Here is a 25,201-nt window from a genome sequence, read left to right on the forward strand (position 1 = left end):
TGAGAATAATTAAATTTTCAAAGATTTATGATTTCTTAGTTTTTTCATTCATTGACTGTTTTCTCAAAATTTCTAAATATGCATCTAAGGAGATTATTATAAAATTTTTGTACTTTACTTATTCTTTAAGAATTCTATTCTGCCTATTAATTTTCTCATGGTAATGTCTAGGTATTTTGGCACTGTTTTATTAAATAAAACAGCACAGAAAATTGAAAAGTGGGTATTTCCAGTCTCTTATTAATAAAACCCAACATATGTTTTGTTAAGATGAATCTAGAAATTAGGTAAAGCTCAGAAATATTTAGAAAACTAAATAATTGTGTCCATGTGGATTGTTCTATTTCTAATTTAACTGTTCATTTAACTGACAGCTAGTATCTTCTTTTAGGATTTTTTGAACAGAAAAAAGTATAATTTGAATTTGATTGAACGCTGATGGCATGACAAAGTGATCTGAGTTCACCAATTGATAGCTATATTTAGAAAAGATGATTACATGACTTTTCCAAACTCTGTACTTTTGGGAGATTCTATTCCCTAAACTGAATGTGGATACAAGGAAGCTGTCATGAAATCCTGTTGATCCAAGGACACCCAGACTCATATAACTTGCAAAACACTGCATAGCCAAATGGCATGCAATCTTTAGGGAAAAACAAGTGTTTTTTGAAGTCTTTGCATAAACTTTTAAAGTAACAAAAAGCAACATACTTGTTTAAACCATGCTTTTAGAAGCTCAGAGAACTAATTATTTAAAAAATATTTTTCTACAAACAAGATATAATATATTCTGCTTTAAAGTATACATTCAGTAATTTTGACATGGTATTATAAAAATGTACTTTTGAGTTACCTAGCTTTAGAAAAAAATTTACATCTGAAAAACACACTGACACAACTGAAGTGGGGTATTACATTACAACAAAGCTTTTCTACAAGTTTCTTTTGTAAGAACAAGAAAGAAATTGAAGTTGACAACATGATTAAAAAACTGCATATTGTACTTATGCTAAGGAAATCACATAGCAGATTTTCGATTACCCACAGTAATAGGATCCAAAGAGAGCACACAATTAAACTACACAGATGATCATTTTAACCATGAGTTCCAACCATGTAAACTATTAGTAAGCAAGCAAATTTTTAGTTCACTACAGTTCTGGCCAACCTCATCAAAGGTATTATAAGAGATAGTCAATGTTGAAAAAACACAATGAGTTGTTAACTAAAAATAGTCCATAAACTGAATGATATCCTGTGTAATTTAGGGTTTATAACGCATATTAACCAATAAATAAGATTTTTCTATGAATAATAAAAAAAGGGTTGTGGGAAGGACCAGGTTAATAGAAACACTTTGCTTGAGGAACAGAAAGGAAGCTAAATGGAACTGGCCAACATAATCAATAGAAAAACAGCTAAATATTTCCATAATTGTTTTCCCCAAGAAAAGATGCAAATCCTTTATGAGCACACTGTATCCTCAATGTTTCTACAGCATAGAAACACTGTTTGCTGGAGCCAGCACTGTGGCATAGTGGATAAAGCTGTCACCTGCAGTGCCTGCATCCAATTCGGGTGCTGGTTTGAGTCCTGGCTGCTCCAGTTCCTATCCAGCTCTCCGCTATGGCCTGGGAAAGCAGTAGAAGATGACCCAAGTCCTTGGGCCCCTACGCCCATGTGGGAGACCTAGAAGAAGCTCCTGGCTCCTGGCTTCAGATCTGCACAGCTCTGGCCACTGTGGCCAATTGGGGAGTGAACCAGCGGATGAAAGACCTCTCTCTCTCTCTCTGCCTCTCCTTCTCTCTCTGTGTAACTCTTTCAAATAAATAAATAAATCTTTAAGAAAAAGAAGAAAAGAAAAGAAAAGAAATAATATTTGAAATTGTCATTGACCTCTGAAGATTCATAAATGGATTTAAAATAGAACCAATATATTTTGAAACATTTTGTAGTGTTGTTGTAATATATAACCTACTGATACCTTGAAAATCCGCAATTACTATTTGCACATTTATTTTTTGCTTATGGAAACTTCAAATTGTGTCTTTTCCAAATACTTAGATCATCCACAAATGATTACTTAATTTCCATCAATAGCATCTTTTTATTCTAATTCTGTCAAGAAACTATGCCAAAAATTTATTTAAGGTCTTCACTGTCAGAAATGCATTAAGGAGTGACAAATATTTTGGTACACTAGATTTCATCACATCACGAAGATTACAGTTTCTTCCCCCCAAAATATGACAGTATTCTGTGTCAGCCAATTATTCCCATTCAAAAGTCTAAGGGTTACCAGATCTTCCGTTATTTCAAGCCATTGATAGCAATATCATAGTTACATAGATTAGTGTTACCATTGTGTTATGTTCTTTTATATATATATATATATATTTATATTTTATTTTATTTAATGAACATAAATTTCCAAAGTACAGCTTATGGATTACAATAGCTTCCCCCCCCATAACTTCCCTCCCACCCACAACACTCCCCTCTCCCACCCCCTCTCCCCTTCCAATCACATCAAGATTAATTTTCAATTATCTTTATATACAGAAGATCAATTTAGCATATATTAAGTAAAGATTTCAACAGTTTGCTCCCACACAGAAACACAAAGTGTAAAATACTGTTTGAGTACTAGTTATAGCATTAATTAAGCATTGTGTTTATGTTCTTTATGGAATAGAATTACAAAATGTAAGTAAGCTATCCACTAGATGTTAAATTGAATTTTTTCATGTATCTACATACTTTTCATACCTTGCTTCATTAAATAACTGCATATTTTAAATTGTCTTCTCTCATTACTACATGCAACCACAGATGACAGCTGTTTACTATGATTTTGTAATAGTGCCATTTGTTTTACCCAGATATACAATTTCTAGTTGCTCTACTCTACTCTTCTGTGTACATTATATTGACAAATACAGAAACATTCCCCAAAACCTGTTTCCAATAAAAAAAAGCAAAAGAAACAATTAAGTCATGCTTATGCAAAACATGGAATTCATAAATTCTATGAAACACTCTAAACAGCCATGATGCCAAACAGAAGAAGGAAGCATGATATAAATGTGCTCTTTCCAGAATATATTGATTCCCTCACAGTTTAGAGACCATATATGCTCATAATAATAAAATAGCTGAGTTAAAACTAGAGGTGTATGTGTGTGTGTGTGTGTGAGAGAGAGAGAGAGAAGAAGAAGCAGAAGAAGCAGAAGAAGAAGAGAGAGATCTTTTCTGAAATCTATGAAGGTTAAGTCCAACTACTTCATGTGCACACATACACACAGAGAGAGATGTATAAACTTATAATATTAGGATTTTTTAATGTCTTTGAACAGGTCTCAGGAGAATGCTAAATAGTAACCTAATTTTGTTTAGTTTCTTTTTGTAACAGCACACTACAGATAGGGTTGTCAATGCAAGTGTTGGGAGAAATATTTTAAGTGTTCTTTGAAAATTTGTTTTATAAAATCAGCTATTCTGCTATATAGTCAAAAGAGATTGCTTAGATAAACTTTTGGGGCAAACATTTGGCATATTAGTTACGATGCCAGTTTGGGACACCCACATACCATATTGTAGCGCCTAGGTTGGAATTTCAGCTATGCTTCCCATTCCAGCTTCCTGTTAATGTATCCCATAGCAGGCAACAGGTGACGGCCTAAGTACTTGGTTCATGCCACCCACATGGGAGACCTGGGTTAGATTCTGGATACCTGGCTTTGGCTTGGCCCAGTCCTGGCCGTTTTAAACATTTGGGGCATAAACTAGAAGACAGATGACACTTTTATCTGTCTTTGTCACTATGCCTTTCAAATAAAATGAAAATACATAAATAATTTTTAAGTTCTGTCTTGTAAAGCTCGAAGAGAACTACCATTATACATAGAAAAAAGATCTCAAGTCAAGATGATACTGTGAGTTCTTTTTTAAACCTTTGCATTTACATTTCATAAATATAAGAGACTATGTGAAGGACCCCAAAAGTGGTGCCCTTTTGTGACGACCCCAGAAACACAGACTCCAGACCAGGCGATGCAAAAAGCAAGAGGCAGTTTTATTTCATTTGCGCAAATGGGCCCTCTGCTGCCACAAGCAGAGAGAAAGAGAGGAGCCCCGAGCAGTCATCTCACACAGCTTTTAAAGGGCAAAACCACAAGATTAACATACTATTAGGGTGGCGTAAGTTCATTGGGTAACTAGACAGTTGGGCAAAGTACATGCACAAGGGGAGGGGGTCGTTGAGGAAGAGAAACGTGTGGCTACGTGCCTTACGTGCCTTGCGGTTTCTTTGTTAAGCTTGAGCAAGCACAGGGGAGGGGGCTTATGTACATAACAGGATGTTCTGTCGCCCGTATCTCTGAGTAATATCTAACCACTTTCTCTGAGAACCAGTTTACTCCCCCATTTCCCAGGACCAACACTAAGTGGGAGAAAGGCATTTATCATTCTACTTACTAAAGTGTTTATCATGGTTCTATTATGCTTTTTGCAGGGGTCTTACACTATGTTTTCAATATATAAAAAAGCATAGCAATGTTCAATATTAATTAAAAACCTTCAGCCATCACAAATAATAACAAACCTCCCCTTACAACAAAAACACACAAAGTGATAGTAGGGCTTGATGCAACAACTCTTCATAAATGATGCTGAGATTTGCTTCTTTGAACAAATCGTAGATATATTTAGCTAATTCGTAGTGATTTGCCCAGATAGAGAATTTACAGGTACTCCAACCCATCTATATTAATTGTAATGGAAAACTACAAAATTTGTCCAATTTTGTGGCCCAAAACTCATATCTCCCTGTGACTTCCCATTCTTCTCCTTTATTTAAACTTTTGCTTTTTCATGATGTTCTGTTAAAAGTAAAATAGAAAAGCAGAGTTCCCCTAAGATGGTACAAAATGCTTCCCCCAAAAGTTAACTTCAGGGAGATCAAGATCTAAGTGCTGAATCCTACTGCAGGTTTCTCCCCCAAAGCTGCCTTTAACAAACAAAATTGAGCTTCCAATCTTATCATGAGAATAGCAAGGGAGTGGTGATTCCACCCTCTCAATGGCTCTTTTGTTTTATCTGGAGCAATCTAGACAAGACAATTAAGATTACAAATCAGGTCTTTTGAAGGGTTTTGTTCCCACCTTGTAAATGACTGTTAGGTGAATGTCAGGGTTTTTTTCCCCCAAAAAAATTGTGCAGAAAAACCCCACTACCACAAGCCCCTTCTGGTTTTGCCTCTCTTGGAGCCCCCTCCAGACCACTCTGGCAGGAGATCTCTGACTTAGATAAATCTTGCTTTTCTCTATGCATAACTATATATTTGACTAACTAGTCTGTTAGGGCTGCAATAACAAAATTCCATAGACTAGGTGGCTTAAATAGCTGTACTGTGGTTTGAATGTATGTATGCCTCCCAAATTCGTATGTTAGAATCTAGCACTCAGTGTGGTAACAATAAGAGGTAGGGCCTTTAGGGCCATGATTAAGTCATGAGCAGTATGCCCTCATGTGTGAGATTAGCGTTCCTATAGAAGAGGCGGAAAGGTGCACCCTAGTCCCTTTTTCTCCTTCTGTTCTTACCACAATGTGAGCACATAGCATTTATATCCTACCCTATGAGAAAGCTGTCAGCAATGATATTTATGAAGATAGGCTCCCAACAGACCCAAAAAATGGTGCTATCTTAATTTTGAACTTTACAGTCTCCAGAATTCTGGAAATAAATGTCTTTGATAAATTATCCAGTCTAAAGTATTTTTATTATGGTAGCAGAAATAGACTAAGACAAACAGAAATGTGTTTCTCAGGGCCAGCGCTGTGGCACACTGGGTTAACGCCCTGGCCTGAAGTGCCGGCATCCCATATGGGCGCCAATTTTAGACCCGGCTGCTCCTCTTCCAATCTAGCTCTCTGCTATGGCCTGTAAAAGCAGTGGGAGATGGCCCAAGTCCTTGGGCCCCTGCACCCAAGTGGGAGACTCAGAAGAAGCTCCTGGCTCCTAGCTCCTGGCTTCGGATCTGTGTAGCTCCAGCCGTTGTGGCCATCTGGGGAGTGAACCAGGGGATGGAAGACCTCTCTCTTTGTCTCTACCTCTCTCTGTAACTCTGTCTTTCAAATAAATAAAATAAATCTTAAAAAAAAAGAAATGTATTTCTCATAGATCTGGAGACTCAAAGCCCAAGATCAAAGTGCCAGAGGGATTGCTTTCTTACGAGGCTTCTCAATTATATATATATTTTTTAAGGTCTATGTCAATTCCATTTGTCCTGGGATGGTGATTGTTCCTTCATAGGAGTTACTATGCTTAACCAATATTAAAATTAATTTTATAGTAATAAGCTATTTTACTTTACTTATATAGCATATTGGTATAGGTACAGCCTATATATTCCCCTAAAATCTATATATTGAAATCATAAGCTCCAGTACTTCCTAATGTGATTGTATTTGGAGCTGAGGAATTCATAGAAGTAGCTGAAATACAATGAGGTCATTAGGATGTGCTCTAATCCAATATGACTGTTGTCTATAAAAATAAGAGATCACAAGACAAATACAGAGGGATGGGCATGTGATGACACAGGAGAAAGAGGACCATCTACAAGGAAAGGGGAGAGAACTCAGAAGTAAATAGCCCTACCAACCTTACCTTTGAACGTCTAACCTTCAGAATTCTAAGAAAATATATACAACTCTCTTAATTCAAGATACCCAGTCTGTGGTACTTTTTTTATGACAATTGCACCAAATTAAAACAGATACTTAATTTTTACATTTTTTCCCACATTTGACCCAGGCCCCTTTCCCACTCCTAACTGAGGCTATTAATTATTATCTGCAGATGATCAGCTTAGAGATTGGAATTCACATCTCTGAGTTAAAGACGATTTCAACTACTTTTTTCAAAGTGGTTTGCTCAGATGACATCTTGACAAAAAACTCAACTAAGCATACCATATTAAGTGCAAACCTTAGAGAGGTTTGTGCAATTTATTTCTTTCATAGTCTGTCAATGCCCCCAAAATGTCCAACTGACCCAGCAATGACTGAAAAATCTCCCAGGAAAACCTCAATTCTTCTGTCACTTTCTCGTTAACCCTCTTATTTAAAGTCCTGTTTATATGATTGACAGTGAAAGGAAAATGTGGATTGCATTTTGGAAACTGAGACTCTGTCTCAGTTTTACAGACTCACTTAGGTCTTTAGCCATTTCCTTCGTACTGGGGTTGTGAATTGCCTCCTGTCTGTGCCTTTTCAAAATGGGTATCTAAAAAAAAAGAAAAGAAAAAGAACCTGCACACTGTAATATTATCATATTGTAAAAGTACAAGTAGATGAATTAACTAATTCGGTGTACACTGAATTGCTTCAAGTACTAAGACCCCTTTGTGCCCCACACCTGTCAGTATTCCTACCCTCCTTTCTAACATTGTAAGTGACTTCAGCCCAGTTTTGAAGTTTGTATCATTTGAATCTTACAGTACATATTTTCTTGTGACTGACTTTTTAGATTAACATTATATTTGTAATATTAATCTGTTACTGCATACAGTAGCCCTTTGATCACTTTAAATTCTTCCTAGTATTTCATTGTCTGAAATCTCCTGCATATGAATTTTCTTTGGGTTCATGTCACTATTAATGATCATGAAGGTTATTTCTAATTTCTGGGTATAGAAATAGTTGAGTTATGGACATTTCTGCAATTGCATTCTGGTGCACATGAGGGTACTTCCAAAAGTTCATGGAAAAATGAAAAGACAAATTTGGTAAACATTTGATGCAGCAACTAAGACACCACATGGGATGCCAACATCTGATACTGAAGTGCCTGGTCTGGGTTTAAATCTTGGGTCTTCTTCAGATTCCAGGTTCCTGCTAATGTACACCATGGGAGGCAGCAGTAGGTGATGTTTGAAGTACATGTGGAAGACCTGGATCAAGCCCCTAGCTCCTAGCTTCAACTTGGCCCTGGCCTGGCCACTGTGGGCATTTGAGGAGTGAATCAGCAGATGGGAACTGTCTGTCTCAGTCTATCTGTCTGTGTCTCTGCTTCAAAATAAATAAAGAATCTATCTTGTTGCAAAAAAAAAAAAAGATTGAAATCCATGCATAGTTTTGTTATTATACACATTTTCCAAAAACTTTTTCAGGATCCCTGAAGGACCCGTATTTCTGCTCATCATATACTCATTGTTGGGAAGTATTCAGTAAAACAATATCTTTCTTTTTAATTCACTTCTGATGGTCTGAAATATTATATCCTGCCATTTTTCCTTTCTTCACTTTTTTCTACACTTAACTTTTCATCCTTACTTCCTTCTATAAGAAAATTTTTTTTTCACTATTCCTACCTAGTAATTAACTTTTCATCAGTGTTCTACTAAGGAATCCTCAGACACTTTAGATAATTCTCACTAGGACACATAATAAACAACATTTAGTGATCTGAAATGGTCCCTTATGCTAACACTGGAATTATTTCAGTTTATGAGACTAGTCAATCCTATATGCTTGTCTCATTTGTCTGCCTACCTCATTACTGGGGAATTCTCATATTGATAAAGTAATTATAGTTCAATACAACATGACTTATGACAACTCACAAAAACCAAAATCAATCATGATCTACTACTATCAAAACAATCATGACATTATTTGATTTGGTACAATCAATATCTGTCCCATTTCATGTAACAAGATTTCCAAGTATCCTCTTATCATCAAGTGTATTTTAGAAAGATTAAAATAATTAAATTAATTCCCCTGTTTCTTGAACGCTGTTCATTTGTAGACTTCCACCTCTAAGTCCAGGAATCAAATTTCCCTAACACAATCAATTTCCTTGATCAACCATGAGTGTCAAAATTGACTGTCTTGAATTATTTAGAAAGAGAACGGTTGTTAAAAATCAGACAAGTGGAAATGATTGTTTAAATAACTTTAGTGAACATTTAGGAAATCAAGAGACAGATTTAGTTGATTTTATTATAAAGTTTCTTTTTTTTAAAAAAGATTGATTTATTTACTTGAAACTCAGTGTTAACACAAAAAGAGAAGGAGAGGCAGAAAGAGAGAGAGAGAGAGAGAGAGAGAGAGAGGTCGTCCATCCTCTGGTTCACTCCCCAATTGGCCACATTGGCCGGAGCTGTGTAGTTCTGAAACCAGGAGCCAGGAGCTCTTCCAGGTCTCCCACGTGGGTGCAAGAGATGAAGGACTTAGGCCATCTTCCACTGCTTTCCCAGGTCATAGCAGAGAGCTGAATTAGAAGTGGAGCATCCAAGTCTCGTACTGGTGTCCACATGGGATGCCAGCACTGCAGGTGGCAGCTTAACCTGCTACGCCACAGTGCCAGCCCCTGTAAAATTTCAATTAATAGTTTTCCTAAAATGGTAAAAAGGAGGAGAGTCAGTTCATTCTGGTTCCAGTAAGTTCTGGGAAGGAAAATTGAGTGACAAGGAGAATTAGGAGATCAGAAACCAGGACTTTCACGAAGTTTTACTAGAACAAACAGATGGGAATGGAGAAATAGGATAGATGTAAAGATTAGAAATTTTGAACGGCACCCAGGCTCACTAGGCTAATCCTCTGCCTGCGGCACCAGCACCCTGGGTTCTAGTCCCGGTTGCTCCTCTTCCAGTCCAGCTCTCTGCTGTGGCCCGGGAGGGCAGTGGAGGATGGCCCAAGTCCTTGGGCCCTGCACCCGCATGGGAGACCAGGAGAAGCACCTGGCTCCTGGCTTTGGATTGGCGCAGCACCAGCCATAGCGGCCATTTTGGGGGTGAACCAACGGTAAAAGGAAGCCCTTTCTCTCTGTCTCGCTCTCTCACTGTCTAACTCTGCCTGTCAAAAAAAAAAAAAAAAAAAGATTAGAAACTTTGACACATTAAGCAGAGGCTGAAAGCCTCTGGAAGTGTTACCAGAGGGAAGGCCGTGGAAGCCATGGGGTTCTTGTCTTCACACAAGAAAGAATTCAGGCATGAGACAGAGAGCAGAGTGATAAGGCTTTATTGGGGACAGGGCATCCATCAGAATGGAAGGGACAGAGAGAGTCCCCAGTTGCTCGGACTGGGGGAGAGCGAGGTTACATGGTTGAGAGGAGAGAATACACCTGGGCAGGCCAGGAGGGTGGCTCAGCAGGAGGCAGAGGGCTGAGCGCAGTCCCTTTGGACTCCATAGGTTTTTGAGGGCATCTGTTTACCCACCTCCTGCTCTCCTCCAGGACAAAGGATGGAGAGGCCTGGCAGAAGGGTTTGTTAGGTGAAAATTAGCAAATTCCTCTCCAGATTTGCTGGCACCAGGGGAAGAGTAAGGGGGCATCCCTTAGGGCGTCTGAGAAGGCTTTATTGTTCCATGTTATCAGGTCAGATAACCTATTTGGAGCTAAGGAGAGAATTCTCCTGGGAGCTTTCCTGGGGGAAGGCCTGGTTATCAGGGTCAGGACAGGACCTTGAAGTGCAAGATGCTGGGCTTCTGGAGCCTCAGTAGGCACTGGTCTTCAGGCCTGTCTCACAAACACACATAGGCTCAATTTCTGACTTGCTATCTCACAGAAGAATTTCTATATGCCCCTACTTTCATCACAAAGTTTAAACTAAGATAGTGAAATATAAGTACAAAGCAAGTAGTTTGATAAGATTGGGCATTTCCCCAAGCTCATGTTGGGGAGTGGGGTAGAACCTTAACAATGGGAACCTAGAAGTTCTAGTGTGGCTCATTGAGGGTCCATTGTTAGAACACTTTTGGAGCACCAGAAAACCAGGATTACAATGAAGAGAGACAGTCATGGATTGAGTCTTTGAGATAAAGAGTCTGTGTTCAAAAACATGAATTCACAAGTAGATACAGCACATTACCCCCTGGAAAGCAAAATAAACCAGTTTTACCTCAACATTCACCATTCTGGGAAACATCACAGAAAAACTATTGGGTATCCAAAGGGGCCAATGAGGCCCTCCAAAGGGCTCCATAATGCTGCAAAAAATCCCATATCCTTTTAACTGTCCTACAGGTCAGTTCCATGAGCCGTATCCACCTCCCTGCAAAGCATATCCATAAACCACCTGAAAAAGTATCAGGAGAAGAGAGACAGAACATTGAAAACTGAAAAGATACCAGAGCTTTCCAAGGAGAGATAGACTGAATTATCTAAAGAAACAGTTCAGGGGTCAGTACTATGGTGCAGAAGGTTAAAGCCCTGGCCTATGAAGCCAGCATCCCATATGGAAGCCAGTTCAAATCCTGTCTGTCCCATTTCCTGATCTAGAAAAGCAGCAGAGTATGGCTCAAGTCTTTGGGCCCCTGCACCCCCTTGGGAGACCCATAAGAAGCTCCTAACTTCGGATCGGTTCAACTCTGGCCATTGCAGCAATTTGGGGAGTGAACCAGCAGATGGAAGACCTCTCTCTCTGTGTGCCTCTACCTCTCTCTGTAACTCTGTATTTAAAATAAATATAATATTTTTTTAAAAAAGAAATAGTTTGAGTTAAGGTAAATGAAATGAGATTATAGAATTATATTCAATCTTGGGCAGGGGAAAATTTTTATTGTTTTTTTCATTACTATTCAACACAGTCATAGACAGGCCCCAACAGAAAAACCCAATAATATTGAAGAATTGACAGTGTATTAGCACATCTGAGGGTACACTAAAAACACTGGTAGATAATTAAATGTGTCTGTGAGATTATTTCTCATAACCATGCAAAATTTAAAATTTTTTAATTACTACAGTTGAGACAGTATGTTATTGCTAATCATTTTTTTTTTCATGGAAATATACTGCGCGGTCTTTGAACATCTCTCAGGCTTCTTGAAAGAAAACGATATGTAGGAGAAGAGGATGAGAAAAACACACAACTCATAATATGATGCAGAGTCAAAAGGATGACTGAGAGCAGAGAAGGCATTGTGGCACATCGGGTTAAGAGCTGTTTAGGACATCTTAGTCCATATCAAAGTGCATGGGTTTGAGTTCTGCTTCCTGCTTCCAATCCAACTTCCTGATAATGCACATCCTGTGAGGCAGAGATGATGGTTTAAGTAGTTGTATCTTTGCCAGCCACAGGGAAGGTCTGGATGGATTTCTTGGCTCCTGGCTCAAGGCTCCTTACTTCTCTCTGGCCCAGCCCTAACAGTTGTGGATCTTTGGGGATGATCACTTTCTCTCTCAATCTCTCCCTCTCTCTCACTCTCTCTGTTACTTTGCCCTTCAAATAATACAGGAAGAATGGGTGAGTACAAAAAAAAAGAATAAAGTCATTTGCACAATTTATCAAAAATATTTTTTTTTACTGGAGCATGCACTGTGGTACAGTGAGTTAAGCTGCCCAACCCCAGCTGTAGGGACCATTTGGGGAATGAATCAATGGATGGAAGATCTCTCGCTTTCTCTTCCTTTCTCTCCTTTTCTCTTCGATCTGTTAATTCATTCCCCACATGCTCACAATGACCATGTCAGATCCAGGCTAAAATTAGAAGTCAGAAACTCCATCCTGTCCTCCCAAATGGATGATGTTTTATGTAAGCCATTTTGTGTAGGACAGTTTTCAAATTCAAAATATTCATGATTTCATTTCTTTTGGGTAAATTCCCAGGAGTGGGATGGCTAGATCACATGGCAGGTCTACATTCAGATTTATGAGGTATCTCCATTCTGTCTTCCACAGTGGGTGCACCAGTTTACATTCCATTCCCACTAACAAATGGATTAGAGTATCTTTATCTCAACCATCTATTGTTTGTTGGTTTCTGTATGACAGGCATTCTTTTTTTCCCCCACAGGTAGAGTTAGACAGTGAGAGAGAGAGACAGAGAGAAAGGTCTTCCTTCCGTTGGTTCACGCCCCAAATGGCCACCATGGCCAGCATGCTGTGGCCGGCACACTGAATTGATCCGAAGCCAGGAGCTTCCTCCTGGTCTCCCATGTGGGTGCAGGGTCCAAGCACTTGGGCCATCCTCCACTGCCTTCCTGGGCAACAGCAGAGAGCTGGACTGGAAGAGGAGAAACCAGGACTAGAACCCGGGGTGCCAGTGCGACAGGCAGAGGATTAGCCAATTGAGTTGTGGCGCCGGCATCAGCCATTCTAATATCAGTGAGGTCAAACTCACGGATGGTAGTGATCCTGAGAATTTTTTCATGTGTTTCTTGGCCACTTGAATCTCTTCTCCTGAAAAATGCCTGTTCAAGTCCTGTGCCCATTTCTTAGCTGCATTGTTTGTATTCTTGTTAAATTTCTTGAACTCTTTACAGATTCTGGATTTTAATCCTTCATCAGTTGCATAGTTTACAAATATTTTCTCCCATTCTGTCAGTTGCCATTTCACTTTGCTGAGTGTTTGTTTCACAATGTAGAAGCTTCTCAACTTGATGTAATCCTATTTGTCAATTTTGCTCTTGATTGTGCTTCTGGGGTCTTTTAAAGAAGAACTGTCTGCCTATGCAAATGTCTTGCAGAGTTTCCCCAGTGTTCTTCAGTAATTTGATGATATAGGGTTGTGGATTTGGGACTTTGTTCCATTTTGAGTGCATTTTTGTGTAAGGACAAAGGAAGGGGGATAGTTTCATACTTCTGTATGTAGAGTCCAGTTTTCCCAGCACCATTTGTTGAAGAGACTCTCCTTGTTCTAGGGATTGATCTTAACTCCTTTGTCAAACATAAGTTTGTTGTAGATGTCACGACTGATTTCTGGAGTTTCTATTCTGTTCCATTAGTCTATAATTTAGTTTTTGTGCAAGTGCCAGGCTGTTTTGATTATAACTGTCCTGTCTTCAAATCAGGTGTTGTGATGCCTCCAGCATTGTTTTTGTTGTATAAAATTGCTTTAGCTATTCTGGGTCTCTTGTGTTTCCATATGAAGTTTAGCATCATTTTTTTTTTCTAGATCTGTGAAGAATGTCATTGGTATTTTGATTGATATTGCATTCAATCTGTAACTTGCTTTTGGAAGTATGAACTTTTTTTAAACTTTTATTTAATAAATATAAATTTCCAAAGTACAGCTTTTGGATTACAATAGCTTTTTCCCCCCCATAACTTCCCTCCCACCCACAACACTCCCATCTCCCACTCCCTCTCCCATTCCATTCACATCAAGATTCATTTTCAATTCTCTTTATATACAGAAGATCAATTTAGTATAAATTAAGGAAAGATTTCAACAGTTTGCACCCACACCGAAACACAAAGTGTAAAATACTGTTTGAGTACTAGTTATAGCATTAAATCACATTGTACAACACATTAAGGACAGAGATCCTACATGAGGAGTAAGTACACAGTGACTCTTGTTGTTGATTAACAATTTGACACTTTTGTTTATGGCATCAGTAATCACCCGAGACTCTTGTCATGAGTTGCCAAGGCTATGGAAGGCTTTTGAGTTCACCGACTCTGATCATGTTTAGACAAGGCCATAGTCAAAGTGGAAGTTCTCTCTTCCCTTCAGAGAAAGGTACCTCCTTCTTTGATGGCCCGTTCTTTCCACTGAGATCTCACCCACAGAGGTCTTTCATTTAGGTGGTTTTTTTTGTTTTTTTTTTTTGTTTGTTTGTTTGTTTGTTTGTTTTTGCCAGAGTGTCTTAGCTTTCCATGCCTAAAATACTCTCATGGGCTTTTCAGCCAGATCCGAATGCCTTAAGGGCTGATTCTGAGGCCTGAGTGCTATTTAGGACATCTGCCATTCTATGAGTCTGCTGTATACCTGGTTTCCCATGTTGGATCATTCTCTCCTTCTTAATTCTATCAGTTAGTATTAGCAGACACTAGTCTTGTTTATGTGATCCTGTGACTCTTAGACCTATCGTTATGATCAATTGTGAACTGAAACTGATCACTTGGACTAGTGAGATGGCATTGGTACATGCCACCTTGATGGGATTGAATTGGAATCCCTGGAACGTTTCTAACTCTACCATTTAGGGCAAGTCAGATTGAGTATGTCCCAAATTTTGCCTCTCCTCCCTCTCTTATTCCCACTCTTATATTTAACAGAGATCACTTTTCAGTTAAATTTAAACACCTAAGAACAATTGTGTGTTAATTACAGAGTTCAACTAATAGTATTAAGTAGGACAAAAAATACTAAAAGGGATAAAGTATTAAGTTGTTCTTCAACAGTCAGGACAAGGACTGTTGAAGTATGAACATTTTGATGATATTAATTCTTGCAAGCCACAAACATGAAGAATTTTCTTTGTTTTAATGCCTTTTAATTCTTTCTTTAATATTTGGTAATTTTAATCATAGAGGTCTTTGAAATTCATGGTTAAATTTATTCCAAGGTAATTAATTCTTTTTGGAGCTACTGTGTATGGAATTGATCTTAAGCATTCTTTCTCAGCCACAGCATTTTCTGTGTGTACAAAGGCTATCGATTTTTCTGTGTTGATTTTATATCCTGCCATTTTACCAAACTCCTTTATGAGTTCCAATAGTCTCTCAGTGGAGTCTTTTGGATACCCTATATATAGAATTATGCCATCTGCAAATAGGGATAATTTGAGTTCCTCCTTTCCAATTTGTATCTCTTTGATTACTTTTTCTTGCCTAATGTCTCTGGCTAAAACTTCCAGGGCTATATTAAATAACAATGAGAGTGAGCATCCTTGTCTGTTTCTGGATCTTAGGGGGAATGCTTCCAGCTTTTCACTACTCAATAGGATGCAGGCTATGGGTTTGTCATGAATTTCTTTGATTATGTTGAGGATTGTTCCTTCTATATCTAATTTGCTAAAGGTTTTCATCATGAAATGATGTTGTATTTTGTCAACTGCTTTCTCTGCCCCTATTGAGATTGCCATGTGGTTTTTATTCTTCAGCTTGTTAATGTGATGTATCACATTGATTTGTGAATGTTGAACCATCACTGTATACCAGGAATAAATCCCATTTTGCCCAGGTGAATGATCTTTCTGATGTGTTGTTGGATTCAATTAGCTAAGATTTTGTTAAGGATTTTTTCATCGATGGTCATCAGGGAAATTGATCTATAGTTCTCTTTCTCTGTTGTATCTTTGTCTAGCTTAGTTATTAAATGTTTCAGGCTTTATAGAAGGAGTTGGGAGGATTCTCTCCATTTCTCTTGCTTTGAATAGCTTGAGAAGAATTGGAGTTATTTCTTCTTTAAATGTATGGTAGAATTCAGCAGTAAAGCCATCTGGTCCTGGGATTTTCTTTGTTGGGAGGGTCTTTATTACTGATATGATCTCCATCTTTGTTATTGGTCTGTTTAGGTTTTCTATGTCTTCATGAATCAATTTTGGTAAATTATATCTGTCTAGGAAACTATCCATTTCTTCTAGGTGTCCCAATTTGTTGGCTTACAGCACTTTGCATTAATCCCTGAAAAATCTTTTTTATTTCTATGGTATCTGTTGTTATATTTCCTTCTTTTTCATCTCATTTTATTGATTTGGGTCTTCTCCCTTATTATTTTTTTTTTGGTTAGTTGGGACAATGGTGTATCAATTTTGTTAATTTTTTTTTTTTGTTAATTTTTTTTTCAAAAAATCTTTTGTAATCTTTTGTTTCAATTTTGTTCATTTCTTCTCCAATTTTGATTCTTTCCTTCTACTAATTTTACATTTGATTTGTTGTTGTTTTTCTAGGTCCTTGAGATGTACTGATAGCTCATTTATTTGTTACTTTTACAATTTCTTCATGTAGGCACCTGTTGTTATCAACTTCCCTCTTAACACTGCTTTTACTGTATCCCATAAGTTTTGAATCTTTTTTTTTTTTTTTTTTTTTTTTTTTTTTTTTTTGACAGGCAGAGTGGACAGTGAGAGAGAGAGACAGAGAGAAAGGTCTTCCTTTGCCGTTGGTTCACCCTCCAATGGCCGCCGCTGCAGCCGGCGCACCGCGCTGATCCGATGGCAGGAGCCAGGATCCAGGTGCTTTTCCTGGTCTCCCATGGGGTGCAGGGCCCAAGCACCTGGGCCATCCTCCACTGCACTCCCTGGCCATAGCAGAGAGCTGGCCTGGAAGAGGGGCAACCGGGACAGAATCCGGCGCCCCGACCGGGACTAGAACCCGGTGTGCCGGCGCCGCAAGGTGGAGGATTAGCCTATTGAGCCACGGCGCCGGCCTGTTTTGATATGATATATGGTTGTCTTCATTGATTTCCAGAAATTTCTAATTTCTTTTTGGATTTCTCCAATGACCCACTCTTCTTTCAGGAACATGTTGTTGAGTTTCCATGTGTTTGAATATGATCTAGAGGTTCTTGAGTGTTGATTTCCAGCTTTATTCCATTGTGGTGAGAGAAAATGCATGGTATGATTTCAATTTTTTGGAATTTGCTAAATCTTGCTTTATGGGTTAGTATATGGTCTATCCTGGAAAAAGTTCCATGAACTGGTGAGATGAATATGATGAATATGTATTCTGCAACTGTGGGGTGAAAAGTTCAGTAGATATCAGTTAGGTCCTTTTGGTCTACAGTGTCAGTTAGCTCTGTTGTTTCTTTGTTGATTTTGTGTCTTGTTGATCTGTCTATTGATGAAAGTGGGTGTTGAAGTCCCCCGTTATTATTGTATTGGAATCTATGTCTCCCTTTGGATTCATTAACATCTAAATAGCCTTGTGCTCTGTAATTGGGTGTGTATACATTTATTATAGTCACATTTCCTGTTAAATTCATCCGTTAATCATTATATAATGCCCTTCTTTGTCTCTTTTAACAGTTTTTGTGTTAAAGTCTACTTTGTCTGATATTGGGTTGGCAACACCTGCCTGTTTTTGCTTTCCATTAGCATGGCATACCTTTTTCCATCCTTTCACTTTCACCCTTTGTGTATCTTTGTTGGTGAGTTGTGTTTCTTATAGGCAGCAAATAGATGGGTCTTGTTTTTTTAATCCATTTGTTCAGTCTGTATCTTTTAACTGGAGAGCTAAGGCCATTTAAATTCAAGGTGACTACTGATAACAACTTGGCCTTGCCATTTTCCCATAAATATTCCTATTGTTTACTTTGGATTTCTTTTATACTTTTACTGAGGGATTTTCTGCATTCACATTCTTTTGTAGTGATGACTATCTTTCTGTGTTTCTTTGTGTAGCACATCCTTAAGCATCTTTTGTAATATTGGATGACTGATGACAAATTCTTTCAATTTCTGTTTGTTATGGGAGGTCTTTATTTCACTTTCTTTCTTAAATGAGAGCTTTTCAGGGTACAGTATTCTTTGCTGAGTTTTTTTCTCCTAAGAATTGGACTATCTCTTGCCATTCTCTTATAGCCTATGAGGCTTCTGATGAAAAGTCAACTATGAGTCTAACTGCAGATCCTCTGAAAGTAATCTGGCATTTCTATTGTGCACTTTTTAGAATCTTTTCTTTTTTCTTTAAAAAAAGATTTATTTATTTATTTGAAAGGCAGAATTACAGAGAGGCAGAGGCAGAGGCAGAAGAGAGAGAGAGATCTTCCATCTGCTGGTTCACTCCCCAAATGGCCACATGGCCAGAGATGGAACTTTCTGAAGTCAGGAGCTTATTCTTGGCCTCCCACATGTGTGCAGTGGTCCAAGCACTTGGGCCATCTTCTACTGCTTTCCCACACCATAACAGAGAGCTGAATTGGAAGAGGAGCAGCTACGACCAGAACTAGGGCCCATACGGGAATCTGGCACCACAGGCAGAGGATCAACCTACTGCGCCACAGCGCCAACCTCTCAATAGAGGTTTAGTCTTACTTAGTTCCTAGAAGCTACCTTCTGCTCCTTTCATGTGATCACCCACATTTTCATAACCAGCAAAATCCATCTCCTGCTTCAATTCCTTCTGACATTCCTTTCTGCTACCAAAGAAGAAAGTTTTCTGCTTCATGCTGTGAAATAATCCAGGCACAGAAAAACAAATACTGTGTGATCTCACTTTTACATTTTTAAAATCCAAACCCACAGAAATAGACGGTAGAAATATTGGCTGCCTGGGGCTAGGAACACGTGAGATGGGGATACATTGATCACAAACATTCACTTACAAGATGAAAAAGTTGTGGAGATCTAATGGACAGCATGTGTGGTGAGGAATATGTTCATTAATTTGATTGTAATCATTACACATTGTATATGTACATCAAAACATTAAATTGACATCTTGAATATATATGGGATCTTCAGAAAGTTCATTGAAGATGCATATTATGAAAAAAAGGTATGTGGGTTTTAAAAAATTTTGTGAGCAAGTAAACTTATTCTTAATTCCATTTTCCACAAGCTTTTTGAAGTACTTCATACAATTTTTGTCAATTAAATATTTGAAAATTAAAAAAATTAAAGGCTCATTTGTTTGAGCCAAATCCACCCAGATAATATCCATATATTAACATAAACTCACTTGGGTCTTCATTTGTAAAATTCCATCACAGCTATTCCTAAATCACTATTTGACTAAATAAACAGGAATAGGAATCTTTGGTCCAAAAGAAGAAATTAGAATTCTATGTACTATAGTCAAATAACTGCAGTTACAAGGAATTTCTGGAAAAAAAAATACACATACATAAAATGATACTAGAAATGTTAATGGAAAAATGCAAGTTAAAAATAAGGGTTTTTTGTGCAAAAGATAAACCCATGCATTTTTTCCTAATATACATTTTCTGTGGACTTTTTGAAGGCCCCGTGTGTGTGTGTGTGTGTGTGTGTAGCTTTGCAGCTCTTTAATATAAAAAGATACATTAGAAGGACCTTACAACAGCATAGATGTTTGAAATAAATAAGAGACGTTATTTGCAAATGATGTATTTAGAAAGCTACAAGAAACCCATTGTGGCTAAATGGAAGGGTAGGTACATGATTAAAGATAAAGGAAAGAAATGAGCCTCCAATATGCATTGGAAGGTTTTCAAAATAATATGTATTAATTTATAAGGATTTTGAGCTTCTTGCTGCAAGTCATAGGAAATTGCATAGGATAGAATTTAAAATCATAAATATTGAACTGATAATTAAATTAATAAGCATTAGTACACATCCTAGGTTCTCTACTTATTAACTTTACTTGCTCAAATTACTTGATTTTTCTATCAGTATCTTTATATATAGATGCATTATCTTCTTAAAGATTTATTTTTGGGGGGCCAGCACTGTGGCTCAGTGGGTTAAAGTCCTGGCCTGAAGAGCTGACATCCCATATGGGCGCCAGTTCTAGTCCTGGCTGCTCCTCTTCCGATTCAGTTCTTGCTATGGCCTGGGAAAGCAGTAGAAGAGAATAAGCTCCTGGCTCCTGGCTTGGGACAGGTGCAGCTCTGGCCATTGCAGCCATCTGAGGAATGAACCAGTGGATGGACGATCTCTCTATCTCTATCTCTACTTCTCTCTATAACTCTTTTAAATAAATAAAATAAATATTTTAAAAAGATTTATTTATTTATTTACTTACTTGAAATGGAGAGAGAGAGAGAAAGAGTCTTCCATCTGTTGGTTCCCTCCCCAAATGTCAGCAAGAATCAGGGCTGGACCAGACAAAAACCAGGAGCCAGGAACTCCATCTGGGTCTCTCACATGGGCAGCAGGGTTCCAAGCACTTTGACCATCAACCACCGCTTTTTCAGGCACATAAACAGAAAACTGGATCAGAAATTGATCAACCAACCCTCCAATTGGCATTTTAATATGGGATGCTGGTGTCACAAGTGGCTGCACTTTGCCACAACAGTGGCCACTGTAATCAATTTTTTGAAATAAAATTTTTAAAAAGACTACATTTTATGAAAAGAATAGGATTCAGGCCCAAATTTCAAATGATAGCTTTTATTTCTATTAAATAGATTGAATAGTAGAGTCATATGATCTAGTATGAAATTTAGAAAGAGAACCTCAAAATCAATGTAGGCTACAGCTTGGAATGGAGAAAAGATCAGAGGTAGTGAGACAAGTTAGCTATGGTCGGGATAAAACATGATAAGATGATAAGATCAGTATGTCATTTTACTGTTAATGGAAACGAAGAGGAAAAGATAGAACTGAAAAGTATTTCAGAAATAGATTTGGTTTCCCTATGTTCATTTATTTAACTCAAAGATGTCTTCAACTAGTCCAATAAAGTGCCTACTAGATCAAAGCTCATTCTGTGTTTAATTTTATTCACCAAAGCCCCTGCTGGAAGAAGTGACCCCTGGTTACTTCTTGGATATGTTCTGCCACATGATGTCACATGCCATACTTTTCCATGATTAATACTCAGCCTTAGGGTATCAGATTATAAGTATTCAACTCACAAAGAGAAGCCATTCCCTAAATTGAGCTGCAGCTTATAAGAAGATGAAACATGAAGAATTCTGACAAAATGTGAATAAACCAGGCCAACTATAAGAACTATAAGAAACAATAAAGTAAGTTTCATGGGATAGTCAAAATTACAAGCAAGTTGGTAGTAAATTGAGACTTTCTTGTATGATATCAATGTTACACACAAACAGATTTTATGATAAAATAAATCCGAGAATATATGCATAATAAATTGAGTTTACTTCAGAGCAGAAAGAAAATGTACTGACTAAAAGATAGTCCAGTGCATACAAAGAGGAAAAATTAATAGACACAAATAAAACATCAAAACCCAACACAGAGATTGAGTTACATTAATGGTCACACAGTAACATGAAAATTCGCAAGCAACTGCTTCAGAGGTTCCTATAATAGTCAACAGTTCATAATCTCATTTCAGAACTGTTTATATTTCCTGTCTCTTTGAAATATGCCTATTGCACTGCTTATCTTTTAGATTTCCATGCGAGTACTATCACAAGTTTTTCCATATGTCTCCTTACATTATGCCTAAAGCTTGAAACAGTCAGAGTAAGACTCTATACCTTGAAATTAAAAGAGACAGATATAAAATAAGGTAGCTCTTATCTGCCTTTATTCTTGTATGATGATCTGTTTATTATTCTTTCTATTACTTGAATTTTTAATCTCTTCTTGCATCAGGTTTCCCTGCTGTGTCTACAAATATGAAACAAATCTCCCTACACTGGAAGAAAAATCATTTACTTTCCCCTGTCACTTCTTTGAGGTACTATCTTGTCTGTTTTCCTTACTCCACATTCCTTCCAGAGGAGATTCCACAGTAATTGTCTTCACTTCTTCACTAGCCATTCACAATTCTTCCGATCAGTCCCTCAGCACCACTGCTCTGCTGCAAACACATTTGGAGATGCTACAAATGATGTTCTGGTTTCCACGTCCAATTGTTTTGTCTGTATTCATACTTTTTGACATTTCTGCAGAATCTGAAGCTGTGGACACTTCCATGCTTTGAGGAATTCCTTCTTCATTGGCTTCTGGAAAATGACATTCTCCTCATGTCTATCTTACTTATGTTTCTGTACTCTGTGCTAGCTATTCTTATTTCTCTACTAAATATGAGAGTACTTCAAAACAGTTATGAAAAACTTGGAATTGAAAGTTTATTATATGCATGCAGTTTTTTAAAAATAATATATGAATTTTTGATGATGCACCAATTTCAAAATTTTTTGCACCAGAGGCTGGCATGGTAGTGAGGTAGGTTAAGCTGCTGCCTGCAACACTGGCATACCATATGAGCACCAGTTCAAATGCCAAATGCTCTGCTTCCCTTCTCGCTCCCTGCTGATGAGCCTGGGAAAGTAGAAGATGGCCCAAGTACTAGGGCTATTGCCATCCACATGGGAGAGTTGGATGGAGTTCCAGGCTCCTGGATTTGGCCTGGCCTAACCCAAGCTGTTGTGGCTATTTGGGGACTTACTTTTTGTAAATCTGCCTTTCAAATAAAGAAAAAAATCTTTTTTTGTTTTTTAAAAAAAGCTTTTGTTAATGCTACTAAGAGGTGAGGTTCAAAACTTACTCCAATTAAGGTATTTATAGGCGGGGCTTTCAGAAGTTGATTGAGTTGAATTGAGTTGTTATCATGGAGCTCCCATAATTAAATTCTAGTGGCTTTTTGAAAGACCACATGGACAGAGACACAAGTGCACTCCTACTTGCCATGTGATGCTCTGTGCTGCTTACTAAACCCTGTCAAAAAGAGCACAATCACCAGATGCCACGCCAATGAAGCTTTCCTGTCTTGGACTGCAAACCTTCAAAACCATGAGCTGAAATGAATCTCTTTTCTTTAGAAAGTTTTTCCCGGGAATTTCAGTGTTGTAACACAAAGACAACTTATGAAGTCTCAAGAACTGTTCTGTATATTTACTGAATTTTAAATTTTGTAATCAGTACAGTAAAACTATGGGTAATATCTTCTCAATCATCCATTTGAAGATACTAAGTAACAGAGAAGATATTAGCCCAAAACCATATGGCTTGTAAGTGGCAGGGTAGGAACTCCATCTTACATACTTTTGGTTCTAGAGACTATGTAGACTTCACCACTTTTCAAAGTCCACGCTACAGACACAATATTTTTTCTTAGATTGTCCATAAATCAACTAAGCTTTGTTACAAGGTCAAGTATAGTTTGTTAAAACTCCCTACCAGGATAGTTCTATTGGAAAAGCCCTCTTGTTTGCTGGACATGCCTAGCTTTATCTCAATATTTTCTCTTCACAAAAATATACTTTGTGCGCCCATCACATGAGTTATTACGGACTTTGCTTCTATGTCCTAGTAACTTTACTTTACTTCATCTTTAACTTTACTTCATCTTTTATCACTTTTGGCAGACTGAATAGCACTGCTTTTATATATTCCTTAAGGTTCTATTCACATACTCCTGGTCATTTTTTATTTTTAAGAATCTATTCCTCGGAAAATTATACATAAATCCATAGCTCCAACTATTCCTCCATTTAAAGGACCCTTATAGCTATATCTTCTGTCCTAATCTCTTTCTAGAAGAGGATATCTGCACAGTCAACTGCTTCACTCATATTTCCACCTCACTGGAACTACAAATTCAACATTTTCACAATTGAACTCCTCATTTTCTTGCTCAAGACAATTTATTTCCCTGACATTTAATTTATTCCAACAGCCCTACTCAGGCTTGAAATCTCTATATCATCTTTGATTCTTCCCTCTCTTCTATTCCCCATGGTCAACCAGTTGCTGAATTGTATTGATTTTCGTTTCCACAGGATAGTTTTTATCCATTCTTTGTTTCTTCTGCCACTACCCAAATTCAGGCTTGATTGACTCAATTGTGTGCTGTTGTTAAGAGCTTCTTAACTGGTCTCCATGTCTTTATCTTGCACACTTGCAATTACTCTACCCTTCTAGAAGAATGATATTTCTGACATCAGCATCCCATATTGGAGTTCTAGTACAAGTCCCCCATCTGATCTGTTTTTTTTTCTTCTTTTTTTAAGAAGTTACCACAATAGGATAACTCACTTTTTTTAAAAAAAGATTTATTTATTTATTTGAAAGGCAGAGTTACAGAGAGGCAGAGGCAGAGACAGAGAGAGATGTCTTCCATCTGCTAGCTCACTCCCCAAGTGGTCACAGTGGCTGGAGCTGTGCTGAGCTGAAGCCAGGAGCCAGGAGCTTCTTCTGCGTCTCCTACGTGGGGGCAGGGACCCAAGGACTTGAGCCATCTTCTACTGCTTTCCAAGGCCATAGCAGAGAGCTGGATCAGAAGAGGAGCAGCCAGAACTGGAACTGGTGCTTATATGGGATGCAGCACTGAAGGCAGCAGCTTTACCCACTACACTACACCATCAGCCCATGATCTGTTTCTGATTCAGCTTCTTGGTAATGTGCTTGAGAAACCAGTGGAAGATCACTCTAGTACTTCAACCCCTGCTACCCATGTGGAAGACCAGAATGGAATTCTTCACTCCTGGCTTCAGACTAGCACAGCCCATGACTGTTAAGACCATTTGGGGAATGAACTAGCAGACAGAATTTCTTTCTCTTCTCTCTCTCTTTCTCTTTCTCTCTCACTCTGTTACTCTACTTTTTTAAATAAATAAATCTCTTAAAAATTTCTAAAGTAGAGGCTGGTACTGATGCAGTGCCTACATCCCATATGGGTGCCGGTTCAAGACCTGGCTGCTCCACTTCAGATGTGGCTCTCTGCTATGGCCTGGGAGAACAGTAGAAGATGGCTCAAGTGCTTAGGACCCCTGCATCCACGTAGGAGACCTGGAAGAAGCTCTTGTGTCCTGGCTTTGGATAGGCCCAGCTCTGGCTATTGGGACCATTTGGGGAGTGAACTAGTGGATGGAAGATCTCTCTCACTCC

This window comes from Oryctolagus cuniculus, chromosome X (genome assembly GCF_051225735.1).
Source record: "Oryctolagus cuniculus isolate XC-2025 breed Fujian yellow rabbit chromosome X, ASM5122573v1, whole genome shotgun sequence".
NCBI classification, from domain to species: Eukaryota; Metazoa; Chordata; class Mammalia; order Lagomorpha; family Leporidae; genus Oryctolagus; species Oryctolagus cuniculus.